Here is a 17455-nt window from a genome sequence, read left to right on the forward strand (position 1 = left end):
GAAAGGGGTAACCAGGCCTCTCCACGTTGTCGTGTGGGACACTCACAGGCCAAGCAGTGAGAAAGTAATCTCCCAATGAATTCGCTGGGGCTGAGGACCACTCCCTTAACTTCGCCGGGCCTCCGCCTCTCCCCTGAAAGGTGGGGAAGGTAATTAAGACGTCCCTTCTCCCCACTTTAAAGGTCTATTCGATTTTGATGAAAAATGCATGCGACTACATTGGGAACTAAAAGGCATGTATTGATATAAAAGCAGTTTTTAATTTGGTAGGCAGATCAATGATCATTAATAAATGCCTGAATTTAACAGTATTTGAGAAAAGCATAAATGCTTTGCATTTGATAAATGCTGCATCGATGGACTCTTTAAATTGTAAACACAGGACTCACGTTGTGACAACAGAGAAGAGAAGCTGTCGAGGCGGACTCCTCCCTATCCGGGTCAGTGCTCGCCCCCGCTAGCCTCGCCCTCAGAGTCCTGGTCCCCCCAGCCACCAGCGCCGTGGACAAGACCGAGCTGATGCAGAGGACCAAGCCGGCCGAGCAGGCCCAGCAATAAGACGACATGGCTACCTGCAGGAAGGCAGTGACCCGAGCAGGGCGCTGAGCTGTCCAACGAGGAGCGCAACCTGCTCTCGGTGGCCTACAAGAAGGTGGCCAGGGGCCACCGGGCCGCCTGGAGGGTCATCATAGAGCAGAAAAATGACACCTCCAAGAAGTTGTAGCTGATTAAGGACTAGCGGGAGAAAGTGGAGTCGGAGCCACGGTCCATCTGCACTACTGTCCTGGAATTGTTGGACAAGTATTTAATAGCCAGTGCAACTAATCCAGAGAGTATCGGTCTTCTACCTGAAAAAAGAAGGGCGATTACTTCCCATATCTTGCTGAAGTTGCATGTGGTGATGATCAAAAACAAACGATAGATAATTCCCAAGGAGCTTACCAAGAAGCATTTGATATAAGCAAGAAAGAGATGCAGCCCACACACCCAATCTGCCTGGGGCTGGCTCTTAATTTTTCTGTTACTATGAGATCCTTAATAACCCAGAGCTTGCCTGCACACTGGCTAAAATGGCTTCCGAGGAGGCCATTGCAGAGCTTGATACACTGAATGAAGATCCCTACAAAGACAGCACTCTCATCATGCAGTTCCTCAGAGTCAACTTAACATTATGGACATCAGACAGAGAAGGAGAAGGGGCTGAAAACTAAGTGCACATGGTATCATTCTTCCTCCCGCCAAGAAACCTTTTCACACATCTCCACTCCTACCCCACTTGGATTTCCTATAGCAAAGAACCCGTTGGTGTGTATGGAAGCAGCCATTTCTAGTCTTTTCACACTGCAGCTTTGGGAAAACTCTGTTCCTTGGTTTGTGTTTGTCTTGGCCTTCCTGATGTGTAGTTAACTGCTGTAGAAAAGTATTAATAACTCCATCTCATATAAACATAAGTAACTGCCAACACTTATGTAGAGGACTAAAAATGTATCTGGTATTTAAGTAATCTGAACCAGTTCTGCAGTGAGTGTATTTTGTAGTGCTGTGAAGATATGAGGACGATGTAGTTAATTACAGTTTAAAGAGTGTTCTGCATAACTTCTTAGTTTCTACATTCCCTCCCTTTCTCTTCTTTGGGGGTTTCCTTTCAGTAAGCAACATTTCCACCCTCCCGCTGTGTTCCTGTTTGGTAGGAATCCGGAAGTGTTAGCCTAAATGGAAAGCACTTGGTGTCACTGGGCTGGGAGGTCACAAATTGAGAAGCCTCATACCACGTTTGGTGGAGGTCATGTCTGTCTGTGACAACAGGAGTTTCCTTATTCACCTTCATTTGCTGCTGTTTAAATTGACAACTTCCCTTCCCAATAAAAATTCACTTCCACCCCCCAAAATAAAATAAAATAAATAGTAAATACTGAATAACACTGAACTCTGGTTTTCCCTAGTCATCCCAGTATTCCTCCAGCATCTGCAACCCTGAGCTGAGATTCAGAGTCCTCAAGCCGGGTCTTGCTCCCAACCTGTGCCTGAGGACTCCGCTGTCACCATGCCCTGGTCAAATGCAGCTGTTTGATGCTAGGGCTGCCTCCCTTCAAGACTGAGCTTCTTAATGGCAGAGCCCACCTTATCCATTCTCTGTCTGTTTATATCTGTGCACAGATAAAAATGCTTGGGACACATTGCTTGGAACATGGACAGAGCACTCTAAGTATTTACCAAAAGAGACAATAAATTAATAGTGACCTCAGACCATTATTTAACCTTACCTTTATTATGAGAGAATAAAACTGGATTATAAGTTTACTGTAAATCCTTGAACATTAATATTTTCTCCAGACACATTAAGCAACACCAAGGAAATGCTTGACACATGATTTGAGTAATTATGAACATATACAATAAAAGATGATAAGCATTTGTGATCGTTCAGTTTTAACAGATCTAAACTCTTCAAGACTGGCATTAGAATTATGTGGTTTGCAGCATCTGTCATGGGTGGAGTAGTGGTTTTCATAGACAACCAAAAATGATAACAGCTCCGGCAACAGGCAAAGCTCCAGTCTAGAAAAGACTCTTGCCCTTGTCTCCCTCCCTCTGTTTCACTGGTTGAGCCACCTGCACATATCAACCCCCACCTCGCCCTACCATCCCATGAAAGATCTTTATGGATTCTTACCCAAATAAAACATGCCAAGAACTTAAGAACAGGAGTGATTAGAAGAGAGGTGATTGTCACCTCCGGATGGCACCTCTTTGACCTGGAGCAGCTGTAACCTACAACTGACAACTGAGCTGCAGGAGGTGTCACTGAAAGTCACAGTAGGACAAGTCTCTCTATCATTTTGTTCAGTGGTTTGAGCAGCAAAAACTACAATTTGCCATCATAGGGATTTGCTGCAAAATATAATTGCATGCATTTATCTCTATGAACTTATACTCATTGCTTATCTGTATAAAAATTTGCATTGAAGGTGTTTTTCCCCAATACTGTCTACCACCCTGGGAAACTTAAAAATAAATGGTCCAAATTCAGAAGTTAAATGTCATTTACGCAATGAGTAAGGTCGGGGGTAGTAGTAACCAGGACTTCCAAATAGGCAGCTGTGTGAGTCCCAAGTCTAGTGGCCAAATTCTGGTGCATATTACTTGCTTTAAAAAAAAATCCCTTTATCCTAAATTAGATGAAGTATATACCTCCAAACAACCAATCAGGAAATGTCCCTCCTCTAGGATAGATACCTCAGAAACAGCTGGAATGCTAGAAGTCTCCCATTTTGGTCCATGCTTCTCATCACAGGACTAAAGGGGAAGAGGAAGTGGGAGGAGTAGGGGAAAGGAAAGAAGGGAAAGGAAAAAATATGAGAAGAAGGAAAAATGGAAACAAAGTCTTTGTAAATAGGGAGGGATGGAGGGGTTGAAGGGAGGGCAGGGGAATGGGGAAAAATAAGAATCAAAATATAACATATAAAGGTACAAATTCTCAATGATGAATGTCATCATATTGTATACCTAAAATGTACCAATAAACTCAATGGGCCCCAGCATCAGCCCTCCATGTGTGGGTGGGGCTTCTCTCTTCTCCTGTGGCTCCAGGGTGAGGATTTCATTGGCATTTCAGACGCAGCTTCACCTCCAGTCCAGGGTAACGCTTTACATTTCATGACCTGGGCTGATCTCGCCAGCTACCAGCCCTCAAGGAGTGTAGCAATCCCTGGTTCAGCAATAATGCTTAATGCTAACACTGTCGCTTTCAATTCTCCATTCCTGAGGGTTTCATAAAAGAAAAACAGCTCCAAAGACAATTTTAGTAATTCACTTGAAATTGCCCTTTTTTCCCTAAAATAATCTAGTGTCACAGAGCAAAGGAAGAGAGAACCAAAAGATGCATAAACTTTGTCAGTGCCAGGAAAATCATCATATAGTAAAGTGCAATTCCACAAAACTGCCTTAAAGCAAAGAGAAAATTGCAGAAAGGGTAGATGTCCTGCTTAGTTTCTTCATTGCTGCCTATAACAAATTTGGTAGACTTGCCTGGAAAGGCCACCAATTTAACACCTAAAAATGCTTTTTATTTGAGAGATTTCCCCATGTAAGATTCATGGTGCACCCCAAGAGAGCAAAGGGAAAAGAACACTAATTCTTCAATAATGTTGCTACTAAATCCTAAATGAGGTTTCAAAAAGTCGTCTCCTTAAGAACTTAATCAATGAAACTTCCTACTTCAGAGCATACATCCAAGTAAAAGCTTCATCTGTAGGAATAGCAGTTAGACCTTTGGACTGGCTGTGCTCCTATAATCTATCTCAATATCCAATACATTTCAGAGTGCATTTTGTCAGAACGCAGCTTTTCCTTACACTATGTCTCTTTTAAGGCATATTTTTGTGTCACTTTTAGACTAGCAGGAAACATGTTCCTTGAATCATTGCCTTGCTTTCTTGTCCAGTGGTTACTGGATACTTTGAACCAGGTACTGTGCTGAGTTTTTCTTCAAACACTGTCACCCTGACTGCAAAATTCACACTCCAGAAAGGGCATCGAGAGATTTCAAAAGTGTTCAAGTTCAAGATCAGAATGAGTATCAGATCTATATTTAAACCTAGTAGAAAATACCTACTTCTTTATGATTATTAGCCAACAGCCACATCATCAACTCCACTTTTGGCATATGGCATATTCTCAAAGCTTGGCTCAAGATGCATTTGAATGAATATCCTTAAATATTACATGATAGCTCGAAAATATCAATTGGAAACAGTCTCCTTGTCAATTTTAATAATCTGCTTAAATAGGGATCCCAATCTATTTTCTTCCGTACTTTGTAAAGTAAGAAATTCAAGTCTAATTTTCAAAAGTGTGTGGATCACAAATATAGAACATTTCACTCACACTACAGAAAGCTAACAATGTAGCCCAAAAGTTTTCATAGGCTTTTGTTGTTATTCTAATCTATTCCATGACAGAAAGATACAAGAATTAGAGCCCGGGATGTCAGAACTAGTAGGGATCTTAAGGGCCTCTACATTTTATCTGATTGCTTTATCAGCTGATCGTTCAAAGACATCTTGTTAGCCGCTCTTCCAAAAAATGGTTGTATCGGATGCTTTCAGCTGCAAGTAACAGAAAACCCAATTAACAGTAATGTAAACAATGGGGAAAAGGTATTACCTGATGTACCAAGAAGTCTGTTGGTGGTCGATTCCCGAGAGCTGGGTGCCATGTACCTTTCCCCTCTGCCATACTCATTATCTTGAGGAAGCCTCCTTCATACATGCTTGGTGACTATAACAATTCCAAATGCTACGTAATGACAAGACACCCAGCAAAGAAGAAGCCATTTTTCCTACACTTCTCTTTGTATATCCCAGGGGACACATTCCCCTGAACATTTCTCACACTTATGTCACAATAGCCCACATTTGCCTTTGGGCATAGTGAGATCTTTATTCTTCTGTTAACCCAATTTTTAAACAAATGCAGTGCTCTACCCGGAAGCAGGAAGAGGATGGTTGCTTTAGGGTAAGTAATCAATAATGTCTAGCACAGAACTTCCCCCCAAATAATCCAGCATACCCTACCTACCTTAAAATTGGTATGAGTTTATTTTTATGCTCACCCTCCTTAATATTTTACCTCTACAGCATGCTTATCCTTCCAGATTTCAAGAAAATCTACCCAAATTTTCAACATACTTTCCTTTCCTATTATGAGCCATCTTTCTCCCAGGGATTCTAAAGAGTACCTAAATACAGAATCATGTGCTATTTGCAGGCCTACCTGGGAATCACACCTCCCCAAGCACACAATTCTGGAAGAAGAGCTACCTGATTTTGATGCTTGTGCAAGGAAACACTTCAAGGCTCCCATAAATCACCTCTCTGGAAATGATTTTTGCAGGAACCTACCCTAAACTTTCCCAGCCCCAACTTTTCTCAGAATATGCAAACTTGCTATAAAGAATAACTGTATTGATCTTCACCTCATTTCTGAGCTCACAGACTCCTACCAATGAGAACCAGGGAAAACAGCCCAATTCTAACCAAGCTGGCATCGCTGATCCAGTGTGCCCCATTCTAACATTGTCCCCTCCCCTATCCCTGACTCATTTAGGTCTTGAAGCACTAGCCAACATGTGAGCCTTTTCTAGGATTTTTCATTTTTGGTTTTGCTTTAGTCTTGGCCACAGGTAGAAATGTAGGATTTGGCTGGTGAGACCATTACTGATAGCCAGGTCCCCATCAAAGAAAAAAAAACCCATAGCAGGGAGCGTTGTCATAATCTATAATTTATAAACCCTGTCACTGTGTTAATTGCCCTTAGAAATTTATTATTGTCACCACCAACAGCATTCACTGATGAGACACAGGTCAGGGCTCCCTCCAGCTGCTGGAAGAGTGAAATGTGCAGGGGGAGGAGGGGAGGCATCAGGAGACACTCCTAGGTGCAAGGGCTTGAACTTCATTAGCCCTTTCCCTGTGGTTGTTTACATATGTATGTGTGCCAGACTGGATACACCGCAGGAAATTTCCACCTAAATCTGAACTGAGAGGATCATAGAATAATGATGGAGATGCACATTCCAGTAAGACACTGTGGAAAACCTCATCCTGGAGGGCCACCCCAAAATCATCTAGCTGCACCCCGTGCAAACCCCACTTGTGGGACCCCCCATAAATACACAGGAATGTACAGACACTTCTTCTTGCTGATGTCTTCCTTTCTGAAGGTTTTCTGTTTCCCTATTAAACTCATCCACAGCTACACTAGAGGACACTTGAATATTGCATTCATTGCAAACCAAGTCTTTGACACGGGTACGAATGGTGCTTTGGGGTGAAGGGCAAGATTTGGAGTTGAAGGGAGGTGATGGACGAGATATATATATTCATTCATTTTCATATGTCTTCAATAAACCCATCAGTATTTGAGGAAGCTTCCGAGTCACACTTTGAGTACCCAAACTTTAATTATACAATATAATTGTTGTTAATAGAACATGTACATTTCAACCCAGCAAGATTGGTGGTGTTTAATGCCAGCATGACATATTTCCCAAATCATTGTCTTTATTTGTATAAATGGGAAAGAAGCAAAAATCCCATCAGCTCCCTGCATAATGAAGAGGGAGGGAATGTGCAGCCTGTGCTATGGTGGCCAGATGCTCTTTTATCTTTTTGCAAATCAACATGCAGAGCTGGTGGTCCTCAAATAGAAAGCATCTTTCCTCAGGGATGGCAGCACTGTATGTTTGGAATGATAACATTCTATAAATAAATAAAAAAGATTATTAGGAACACAGTGTAAATCTCCTAGTCAAACACCCCTTCAAGCAACCATCATCAGTGATTCAGTTTGGTCCCCTGATCCCACTGTATACAAATATGCAACATAAATACAGTATTTAACAAGCTCCAGAGAAGAGGTGGCACTCGTGTAGCAAAGACCCCTTCTGGACGAATGAGCTTTCCTTGCCCCCTGTCTGGCTGGCCACCCCCAGATATCAGTTTGTGGTGTGACTTTCCTGCCTGAGTGAGACATCCACCTCGCAACTGATCTGCAGCATAACCACCTATTTAAACAAAACATGAAAATATTAACTTGGTTCCCACATCCTTTTTGTTCTACTTCAGTGAATCCATAGGGTATCCATTAGAAACCATATCACATTTGCAAATATCCACAGGCTTCCTTGAATTTGACACTCCAACAAGGTTTAAATACAGGATTGAAGGTGGCCATGAAGGCAGATGCAACTTGGGATCCATGAGGAGGATCTCATGGATTCAATCCCTAGTATGGCGACTGGCTTTCCCTGTGACTGTCTAGTTCACTGTCCTTTTCTCTGTTTTCTGTCATTCTCTGTGTGTCTCTTGTACTTGTGTGCTTTCTGCATCTCTTGTTTCTTTCTGAATCTCTATCCTCTCTGTGTCCTTGTGACTCTCCCTCCACTTTATTCTTTGTTGTTCACTATTTGGATGTAGAACCCGGATCAGCATGAGTTGACAGAGAGGGTGACACTCCTTGATTGTGACTATGTCCTAAGCATACTGCCCTGACTTTTCTGCTGGCTAATGGCACGTTGTAGCAACAGTAGCCTCTAGGTTTGGGGCTGCTCAGAAACCAGTTACAGTTGTTTCTTCTGCCTGGTTACCTGCCTGGACATGAGAAACTTTAGCATCTAGTACTTTGTCCTTTCTTGTTCAGCCTGAATTATAGAAATAAGTCACACAGGTACCACCAGAAGGCTCTTTCAACTAGGGGCCCCTGGGTGAGAGGGCATTTCTCAAGCTGCCCACTGAGCATCCCACCACCCCAAGCTGCTTGCTGTGCAAAGGGGAGAGCAGGCTCCTGGATTCACTTCCCACTGGGGACACCTGCCACCAGGAAGCATCCTCAACTACTCTCCTCTTCTCGGACACCTTCTGTATCAGACTGCTTTCCCATCACTGAGACAAAATACCTGGCAGCCACAGTTCAAAGGAGGAGAAGTTTAACTTTGCTCATGTTTTAAGGGGATTCAGTCCATGGTTGGCTGTCTCCCAGGCAGAAACATCATGGCAGAAGGGCTTGGTAAGGCAAAGATGCCTAGTTCATGGCATCTGAGAAGCAGAGCACAGAGGAACAGCGCCAGAGAGGAAAGGGAAGGAATCAGACATAGATCCCAAGGCCATTTCTCTACAGCCCACTCAGACATAACAAGCAGTGTGCTCTTTGAATCCCAAAGTCAATCAAGTTGGTACTCCATGTTAACCCCACCTTCCATTTCAGTCAAGCCCACCTTGATGGAGGCTTCCCAGCACTTGTGTTCCTGCCTTGCTTGGTTCACAGACATGACATGATAGACTAAGGACCAGCCCCAAGGGAACTCCAACCAGACTGAGGCCCCCCAGAACCCCAACCTCAGGCACACCTGAGAATTGCAGCTCACAGATGATGAGACCAATGTGGTTCAGCATGTGACAAGTTTCTCAAGAAGGCTCTAATAGCCAATTTTAAGCCACTGGCAATATTTGATTTCTAGAACATCTCATTTGTAGGATTCATATCTTCTCTTTGTTATAACCAAATTTTAATCAAGTACAGTCAATGAGCTGTATTACTTTGCCAGAGTTTCCATAACAAAACACCGTAGAATGGATAGCTTTAACAGCAGACACTTATTTTCTCACAGATCTAAAGCAAAAATTCCAGATCAAAATGTTAGCAGATATGTCCCAGTTGGAGGAGATGGGTCACAGGGGTGTTATTTGGAAGGGTGTATTCTTGTCCCAAATTCCTCCATTCTCTCTTTCTACTCCCTGGATGCCATTGGTTGAACAGCTTTCCTCTGCCAGGCCTTTCCACCAATACCATTTCTGCCTTTGAACCAGCAAGCCCATGGGCTGAACCCTCTGAAACTGTGAAACAAAAGTAAACCTCTCCTTTTTTTAGGTTTTGTGTGTGAAAGCTGACACAATAATGTAACAATGTAACAATGATACTTAATGAACAGGGTGGTGCTAAAAAAGACAAAAAAATTTCAGCCACAAATTGATTTTTTAAAATCTCTTATGGATTGTCTAATTTCAGCTTCTCACAAGGAAGGTTTTTCTACCTCAGTTTAAAAAAGCAGGGAGAGGGGGCTGGGGATTTAGCTCAGTGGTTTCGCCACCTGCTGCACAAGCTCAAGGACCCGAGTTCGATCCCCGGTACCAAAAAAAAAAAAAAAAAAAGGGGAGGGGGTAGGGTTTTATCTATAGTTTTGTGCAGTGTGTGCATGTGTGTGTGTGCGTGCACATGTTGATGAGGGAAAAGTGGCTGTTTTGCTCTTATCTGTTCTATATGTCACTTTCATTTTTTAAAAAAATTAGTTAACATGTATTATTATATGTATTATGGAGTTCAGTATGATATTTCCACATAGGGATACAGCATGCACCGATGAAATCTACCCTCCCTTTTTTTTACCTCCCACCTATACTCCCTTCCCAATCCCTAGTAATCACTATTCTACTTTGAAACTACTTCTTTTTAGCTTCTACATATGAGAGAAACACGCAGTACTTGTCTTTCCATGTCTGGCTTACTTCACTTATTAAAATACCCTCCAGTTCCATGCATTTTGCTGCAAGTGACAGGATTCTGTTTGGCTTCATAGTTAAATAATACTCCACTATTTATATATAACACATTTTCTTTATCCAGCCATCAGATGGACACCTACTCTGTTTCCATATCCTAGCTATTGTGAATTCTGCATATGGTCCTTTCTGGATTACTAAGCCCTTTGTTGTGTTTTTTTAAATATTTATTACATTCATACACTATGCATTGCTTTGTTTGGTTCTCTCTTGGATTCCTTGTGAGAAACTGAGAAGTTTTAACTGTTCGTGGAGTGCATGGAAGTTGCATCTAGCAGATAGAGAGGAAAGCCTACCCGAAGCCATTCCTGTTTGACAAGCTTTCTGTGAAATGTAACCCAGCTTTGGCTCATCATTTATTTCTCCCTGCAGTAAACACGACCAGCAGTTTGGAGTGCGGGTGAGTATTGTGGATAAATAGGAAAATCACTGCTCAGATATCAATTAATCACACAAAAAATGTCCCAGAAATTTGTCTCCTGTGCTCCAAGGCCTGTGTTTCAGTAGCTGATTGAGGAAATTGAAGCCCTGAGGTCTCTCTGGCCCTAGCCTTGCACAAGTCTGGAAGAGTGAAGCCTTCACAGAAGCCTGAGACACAACTCCTAGGTAGGGCTCCCCCAGTGAGGAGGCTCTGAGACACAACTTCTTGTTTATCACAAACGAAACACAAGCCACACCCTATGGTGCTCTCCATGCCTGGCCTCCTGTGTGTGATTTCTGAAAGTCACAGAAAAAATATATTTTGGTCAAATGTGGCAAATAAAATACACATTTACCTCTTCTCCCATCCAAACCCTGACTGAAATGACCATAAAAGAATTTAAGATATATGAACTCATACATTAAGGAGAAGTAGAGAGGCAACAGATAGAATGTCAAACATTTAGGGGAGGAAAGGTGATACAAAAATGGCAATGGCCTGAGCAGAGTGGAAGAAGCTACAGCCCAAGAACATGCAAGTTGAGCCCAGAACCTGGGGCTCTTGGATTCTTGGTGCTGCAGCTTCCTGGCAGGTGGGGTAGGCAGCTGCAGTCTGGAGCAGAGGCACCGAGGGTGCCCTGAGTGGGTAACGCTCATCCTCTGCATGGCACAGCTCACACCCTCTGTGCAGATGCCTCGCCCCTTACTCCACCCCAGCCATCACACCCCAGCCCGCTCCTAGGCCTCTATCTGCACATCTCCAGCTCAGCCTGTCTGGGAGGCAAATGTGCATTCTTAAAAGGACTTGAACCAGGGAGCATCAGAACTATCAACCAGGTACTGGGTTGAAAGGCTGTTCGCCTTGCCTTTTTCTCTGCTCCCTGAATGCAGGAGTTCAGCTAGCTACCTCCTAGGAAGGAGAAGGATAATGCTCCAAAGAAAATGGCCCTGGGGAAAAGACCTGGAGAGCCTCCCTTTGAAACATTCTTCATCATATAAGCCAGCTCATCTCCCACAGTACCTACAGAGGGACAGGCACCCCATCCACAGAGCCTCCTGTGAGCTCTTATTGTATTAGATCTTAACCTAGACATTTGAGTAAGTCCTCAAACTTGAAAGAAGGAAACAAAAACAAATAATTTTTTTTTTGAGGAGGATGAGGTGGCAGAACTAAGATATGGAGGCAATAGAGGGAGCAGGAGGAAAAAGCAAAGCCAAAAACAAAACAAAACAAAAAACTCTACAGTCATTATCATGAGAAGATTTTGACAAAATATTACATTCATGAAACAAGAATAGGATAAAAATATAATCAGAGAGCTAAAACGAGTATAGGAATTAAATATATCATAACCCAAAATTTAAAATATTCAATAGAACACTGGAAAACAAGGTTGAAAAGCTCCCCTTGTAGAGTCAAAGAAATGAGCAAGAAGGAATAAAAGAAAATTAGAGACCAATCCAGCATTTCCTACATCTAAGATTCCAGGAAAGAGAAAATTGAAAAAAACACAAAAATGGAATGATTCTCCAGTTGGCTAAGTTATTGAGAACTGAAGAGAGTGCCCAGCACACTGTATATAAAAAAATACAACCAAACAACATACTGAAAAAAATATTGCAGAATTTCAGAATACTAGAGATGGAAAAGATATTAAATTTGCAAAAAAGAGAACCTATCACAAAAGACATAAGAATAAAGATGGCCTGGTGACTCTTACAAGCAACTCTGAGGTTGAATGACAACATAGCTATGCCTCTGGGAAACAATTTCAGTCTATGACTATATCAAACCTAGCTCTTAATCCAGTATGAAGGAAGATAAGGAACTTTTCAGATAAACAAAGACAAAGGAAATGTACTTCCTTTAAATTCCTTTTCAAGAAGCTAACTAACTGGAGTTAGTGCTTCACCAAAATTCTTTCTTAGCCAACAACGTAAAACAAAATCAAAAACTGGAAGATAAAGAAGAGGAAAGTAAACTCCAGAACAAAACAAAAAAAAGGAGCCCAGGACAACTGTCCTTTGGAACGAAGAGCAACAAGGGCAGGCAGCAGGAATCTGGAGAATTCCAGGAGAAATACAGTGGGCAAGCAGTAGGGAAAGTCTAGATTATCTGATACATCTACTTTGGGGAAAGTAGTAGGACAAACATTTTACACAGCTATCATAAGATGTGAGGAAAATTAGTGTTCAGACCACAAAATACTAAGTAAATGAAAAACAAAGGCAGTTATTAACTTCAGGGGAAAAATACCATAAACTAAAGATAAATATAGTAATGGTTTAGCTAAGTAGTAGACAATATTTGCATAGTCACAACAATGACTGTGGACAAAGCTGAGGATCTGTGAATATGCAGAGAGAATAGTGAGAGAGGAAGGCAACGATACAGAAAAGCTTCACTGCCATGAAATGAAGTAAATAGACAATGACTAAAATAAAGAAAGAAAGAATTAGCACTACTAGCAAATTATTTATAGCTGTGTAAATACACAAGAAAAGTAAACACTGAGGTAGCTGGAAGGAGTTGCCAATAAAGAGAGTAGAGGTGGGAAGAAGTAGAACTGGGGCAATTGTGTGTCTGGTTTTAAGCCTTTGGGTGTAAATTATTTTAATTAAGTTCATATAAATTATAGATATCCCTCTGTATCTGTAGGTACCAAACTCTGAATGCTCAAGTCCCTTCCATAAAATGGTGTAGTATTTGCATAAAACCTATGAACAGTCCTATCTATTTTAAATCATCCCTACATTACCTATAATGCCCAGTAAGCACTACGTAAGTGCCATGTAAATAGTTGCTATACTGTACTGTTCAAGGAAAAGAGTCTGACCATGTTCGGTACAGATCCAATTTTTTTTTTTGATTTCAAGCCGTGGTTGTTATTTCTTCATTGTTTTTGTTTGTTTGTTTGCTTGTTGTGAATGGTGAAACCGGGAAGTTTAGAGGGACAACCATATTCTAATAAATATGAAAACTATACTGGTAGGTAACATCTAGAAATAGATAAGAGACAGAGAGACAGAAAAGAGAATGGACAAGGATGAGAGTTTGAGTACATAGTCGGGAACATTCTGTTGATGCTAGAAACCACTGAGAGGAGGCCCAGGCAGAGCCAGGCACAGGTGCTATTTTGTTGAAAATGGAAGATGGGCATTGGAAACTCAGGCAAAAAGAAGGCTTCTAGATTCTAGATCTCAGGCTTCTTAGATTCCATAGGAAATATTATGGTTTGGATGGAGAGGAAAATAACATTGGAACTAAGGAAAAAGTCCTGACTTCTGGGAGAGTCTGGCAAAAAGGAACCTCAGATGGTCACGTGCCAACCTTGCATTGCCCAACTTCAGGGGGAGATGTCTCACATCGGATCCAGGTGACCAGTGCTCCCTGGAGTGAGGAAGGTACGCACACCAGCCCTGTGGGTAGAGATGCAAGATCTAAGTGTTACTTTTTAAACTAAACCTCAACTCTTTAAGTTGCACTTGATCCTTGTAGCTGGTAACTCCAGACCTTCAGTGGAGAAAATATGTTACTCTTAGGAATGACAGTGGAGCCTTGAGGAATTTTCCTCTAAGGAGACAGCAGACTACAAGCTCGGGCAGGTTCTTCAATGCCCAACTAGTAGCAGAAGTGTCAACAAAGCCCATGGGTAAGCTTGGGGAGGGGTCTCACTGCCATTCCCTAAGGAAATTGTGAGAACACAGGCAGATCACTTGCCTGGCTGGATGTTGAGACATTCCTGAGAGGAAGAGTGGGCCGAATAAACTGCATGGCCCATTCCAGGTCTGAACTTTCAGTGACATCTAAGCTACCCCTGCTGGAGGAGCAGCCACTACTTTACCATGCTTCATCTTCTGCCCAGAGGACTCCTTCATGTCACTGCAGCTACTCCACTGAATTTTAAATGTGTGCCTTGAGTCAGCCCCAGTAAAATTCCCTCTTGTGTCTTTTCTTCTGATTATCATAAATCCACAGTGATGAGTTGGTCATAATCTTGTACTGATCACTTCCTGGACAGGTGTCTCGGTGGCAAATGTCACACCACATCTTTTGGCACGTCCCTCTTTGTTGTTCCATGTGAAGTGAAAGGTGACTAAAGAGATCTCTAGCAAGCCATGGGCAGCAGAGAAAGCAATCTTCCATGTCGTTGCTAAGGAACTTCTAGGTCATCAAACCCAGAGTCTGTGAGTTGGCCTTAAATTTAAATTCCAATTCTTTTGGTCCACCTCCCTCCCCTGAGTTTATGGAATCTCACTTACGACAAGCAGTGCTTCCACTGACCAGTGGGACTAGGGCAACCAAGATTTCTGCAACCTTAATCCAGGTTGTCTTTGTTGATCTGCTTCTCCCACTACTTGAAATGGCTCCTCTCTGGACATGACCTATTTCACATCCACACTCTTCTCAAAATTCTAAATCTTTGGGATCTTTCTCTTTCACTCTATCTTTGGAGTCTTTTGCACCTTCCACATGTGCACAGACCCCCCACTCCCACCACAGTGCACCTACGCTAAAGCTCACTGGCTGAACAGTTGACTCTGCCCACTGTCTCAGGGCATTGCTTCCCCTCATACATAAATCCGCGTAGCCCTTCCTCTGTCACCTTGAACACCGCTGAATGTATCTTCTATCGGTGTTAATCTCACCAGATTGTAAGTGCCTTAAAGGCAGGATGTGCATCTTGTACTTCTCAGCCCCTCCTACAGCAATTGGCATGCAGCTCAAGCATCCTTTATTTAATTATTATGGTTATTGTTGAATTAGAAGGCTTTCACCCAGATGCACTGCTACATACCTGCAATTCCATCTACTCAGGAGGCTGAGACACAAGGATTGCAAGTTCTAGGCAAGCTTGAGCAACTTAATGAAACCCTGTCTCAAGACGAAAATTAAAAAGGGTTGGGAATATAGATCAGTGGTAGAGAACCTGCCTCATATGGTATATACAGGTCCTCGATTCAACATCCACTACTCCAAAAAAAGAAAAAAAAAAAAATGTTTGAAGCCAAGACACACACCATAGGTCATAAGTGACATAAACAACTTTTACTCAATTCCATCAGGTCTGGTCACCTTCACTACTAGAAGCCTGGAGTTAGCTTCATCTTGTTGGACCCTGGCAAGGTATTGGCAAACAGAGAAGCCACGGGCCAAGACTGATTCACATGATGAGTGATGGTTAACAGCATGGCCGGCCTCCATTTCCTCCTCTGTGAAGCTGGAATAGTAACAGTCCTGATCTCACAGCGTCATTATGAGGATCGATAGCTCAATGACTATAAAAATTGCAAACTGTGACCATCACCCAGCTAGTAAAAGGTATTCAATAAATATCAGTGGATATTACTATGACTTCTTCCTTTAAACCTAGGTCCAAGTCTGTACTGATTTGACTGTTTCTCACTTAGGATTCCCCATCACCACCACCCCCCAAAAAAATCTTTGGTGACCTAACCTCTATTATGATTTTGTATGTCTTATAATTCTTCCTTGATGCAGGGTCCTGCACGGGACTTTGAATGACAACCAAATGAGATGGATCCAACCCTCAGCTGAGTGCTAGGATACCACTTCAGCCTCCCCATTAGCAAGCTCCATAATAAAAAAACACTTCTAATAATAAATGTGAGATTTCTATAGGAACAAACTATAGCAATGTGATGATTAAGTGAGACGAAGCATTTTGAAGAATGTGAGTGACTAAAAAATTGGAACTTCTTTGCATTGCTTTTTAGAAATTCCAAAATTTATCCCTTTTTTTTATTTGCTTGGAGTGGTTATCAGTGCTGCATCTCAACACAGGAAAATAAGCTTCCATCTCCAAATGTGCCTAGTTGGTTTCTCCTCGCACCATCGGAAGTGGGGGGTCGAGGGGATGCTCCCAGAAGAAGCCCTCCCTTGCCCACGCTGAGGGTTGAGATGCACACATCGAATACAAGAGAACAGGTCTGTCTGTACTCAAAAGTCACATCAGTCATCCAAGAGTCTGAAGCAACATTGACTACATAATGACCACCCTGTTATTTGTCCAACTGGCTTGGAAATAAGTTTATATGGAAGATTGGGAGAGGAGGAAAGAATGAAAGGGGAGAGAGAAAGCAGGGAGGGAAGGGGAGAAAATGTGAGAAAGGGAGGGAGGGAGGGAGGGAGAGAGAGAGAGGCAGGCTTCAGACACCTTGACAAGCCACCCTGTGGCCACTGTGTGGAAGGGCTTTGAGGCGTCTTCTCCAGCAAACAGCGGGCCTGGAGCTGCGGGTCTGGGAGTGCTGTGTGGCAGCTGTGTGCAGCCTCTACCTGCTGCCACTGATCTGTGTCCTTAAGGTGCCCAGGAGGCTGCATTTCCAAGAACTGCCAGGGCCATTGATAAGCTGTCAGTCGGGAAGTGAGGACGTTCACAGGTTCAGACCTGAAGCTTGGTCCTTAAAATGAATTGGAAGCATCTGGCTCTTTTGCTGTCAGTAGGTAATGATGCAGCCGCGTCACACACCCAGATGTGATTCTACATTGCTGCAGCTGTTCTGGTGGGAGTTTCAGCACCCAAAACATCTGCTGCTGGGATTCTGTGGTACCATTCTCACTCCATCTCTCTGGGCTCTTATTCTTCTCCCAGAAAATGTACTTTCTTTCCACTCTGTATTTTTTTCTATTTTCCGAAGGCATTATTCCAAGGTCTGTGAAACACAGAAGATAAATTCATATTGTCTTCAAAGTTCACAGCCCAACCGAGGGGGTGTGGCACTAATTAGTTATATGGGGTTTGATGAGATAGAACATCGCAATCAGGCAAAGACTTCACCATTTATTGCACACCTAGAAGAAATGGCTGTAACTAAGTCACTTCTGTATGTTAAACACAATGGGAAGGGAACACATTTAAAATTGAAAATGTTAATCTCCAGCATACTTGTCTGCA

The 17455-nt window shown here is 42.5% G+C and overlaps 1 long non-coding RNA gene and 1 pseudogene across 1 annotated transcript in view; one reads left to right on the top strand and one right to left on the bottom strand.

The window, feature by feature from the left end:
* The first annotated feature begins 507 nt into the window (after positions 1 to 507).
* Positions 508 to 1315, top strand: LOC101708100 (14-3-3 protein theta pseudogene; annotated as a pseudogene).
* Positions 1316 to 6705: 5390 nt separating this feature from the next.
* LOC147830141 (uncharacterized) overlaps positions 6706 to 17455 on the bottom strand; it is a 36656-nt gene continuing 25906 nt past the window's right edge. Inside the window, exon 5 of the long non-coding RNA XR_015444259.1 lies at positions 6706 to 7262. This is a non-coding gene — a long non-coding RNA (uncharacterized LOC147830141). The remainder of the gene's footprint in view (positions 7263 to 17455) is intronic.

This window comes from Heterocephalus glaber, unplaced genomic scaffold, assembly GCF_053883595.1.
Source record: "Heterocephalus glaber isolate CG9 unplaced genomic scaffold, H.glaber_assembly_v1.0 deba00000331, whole genome shotgun sequence".
Lineage (NCBI taxonomy): Eukaryota > Metazoa > Chordata > Mammalia > Rodentia > Bathyergidae > Heterocephalus > Heterocephalus glaber.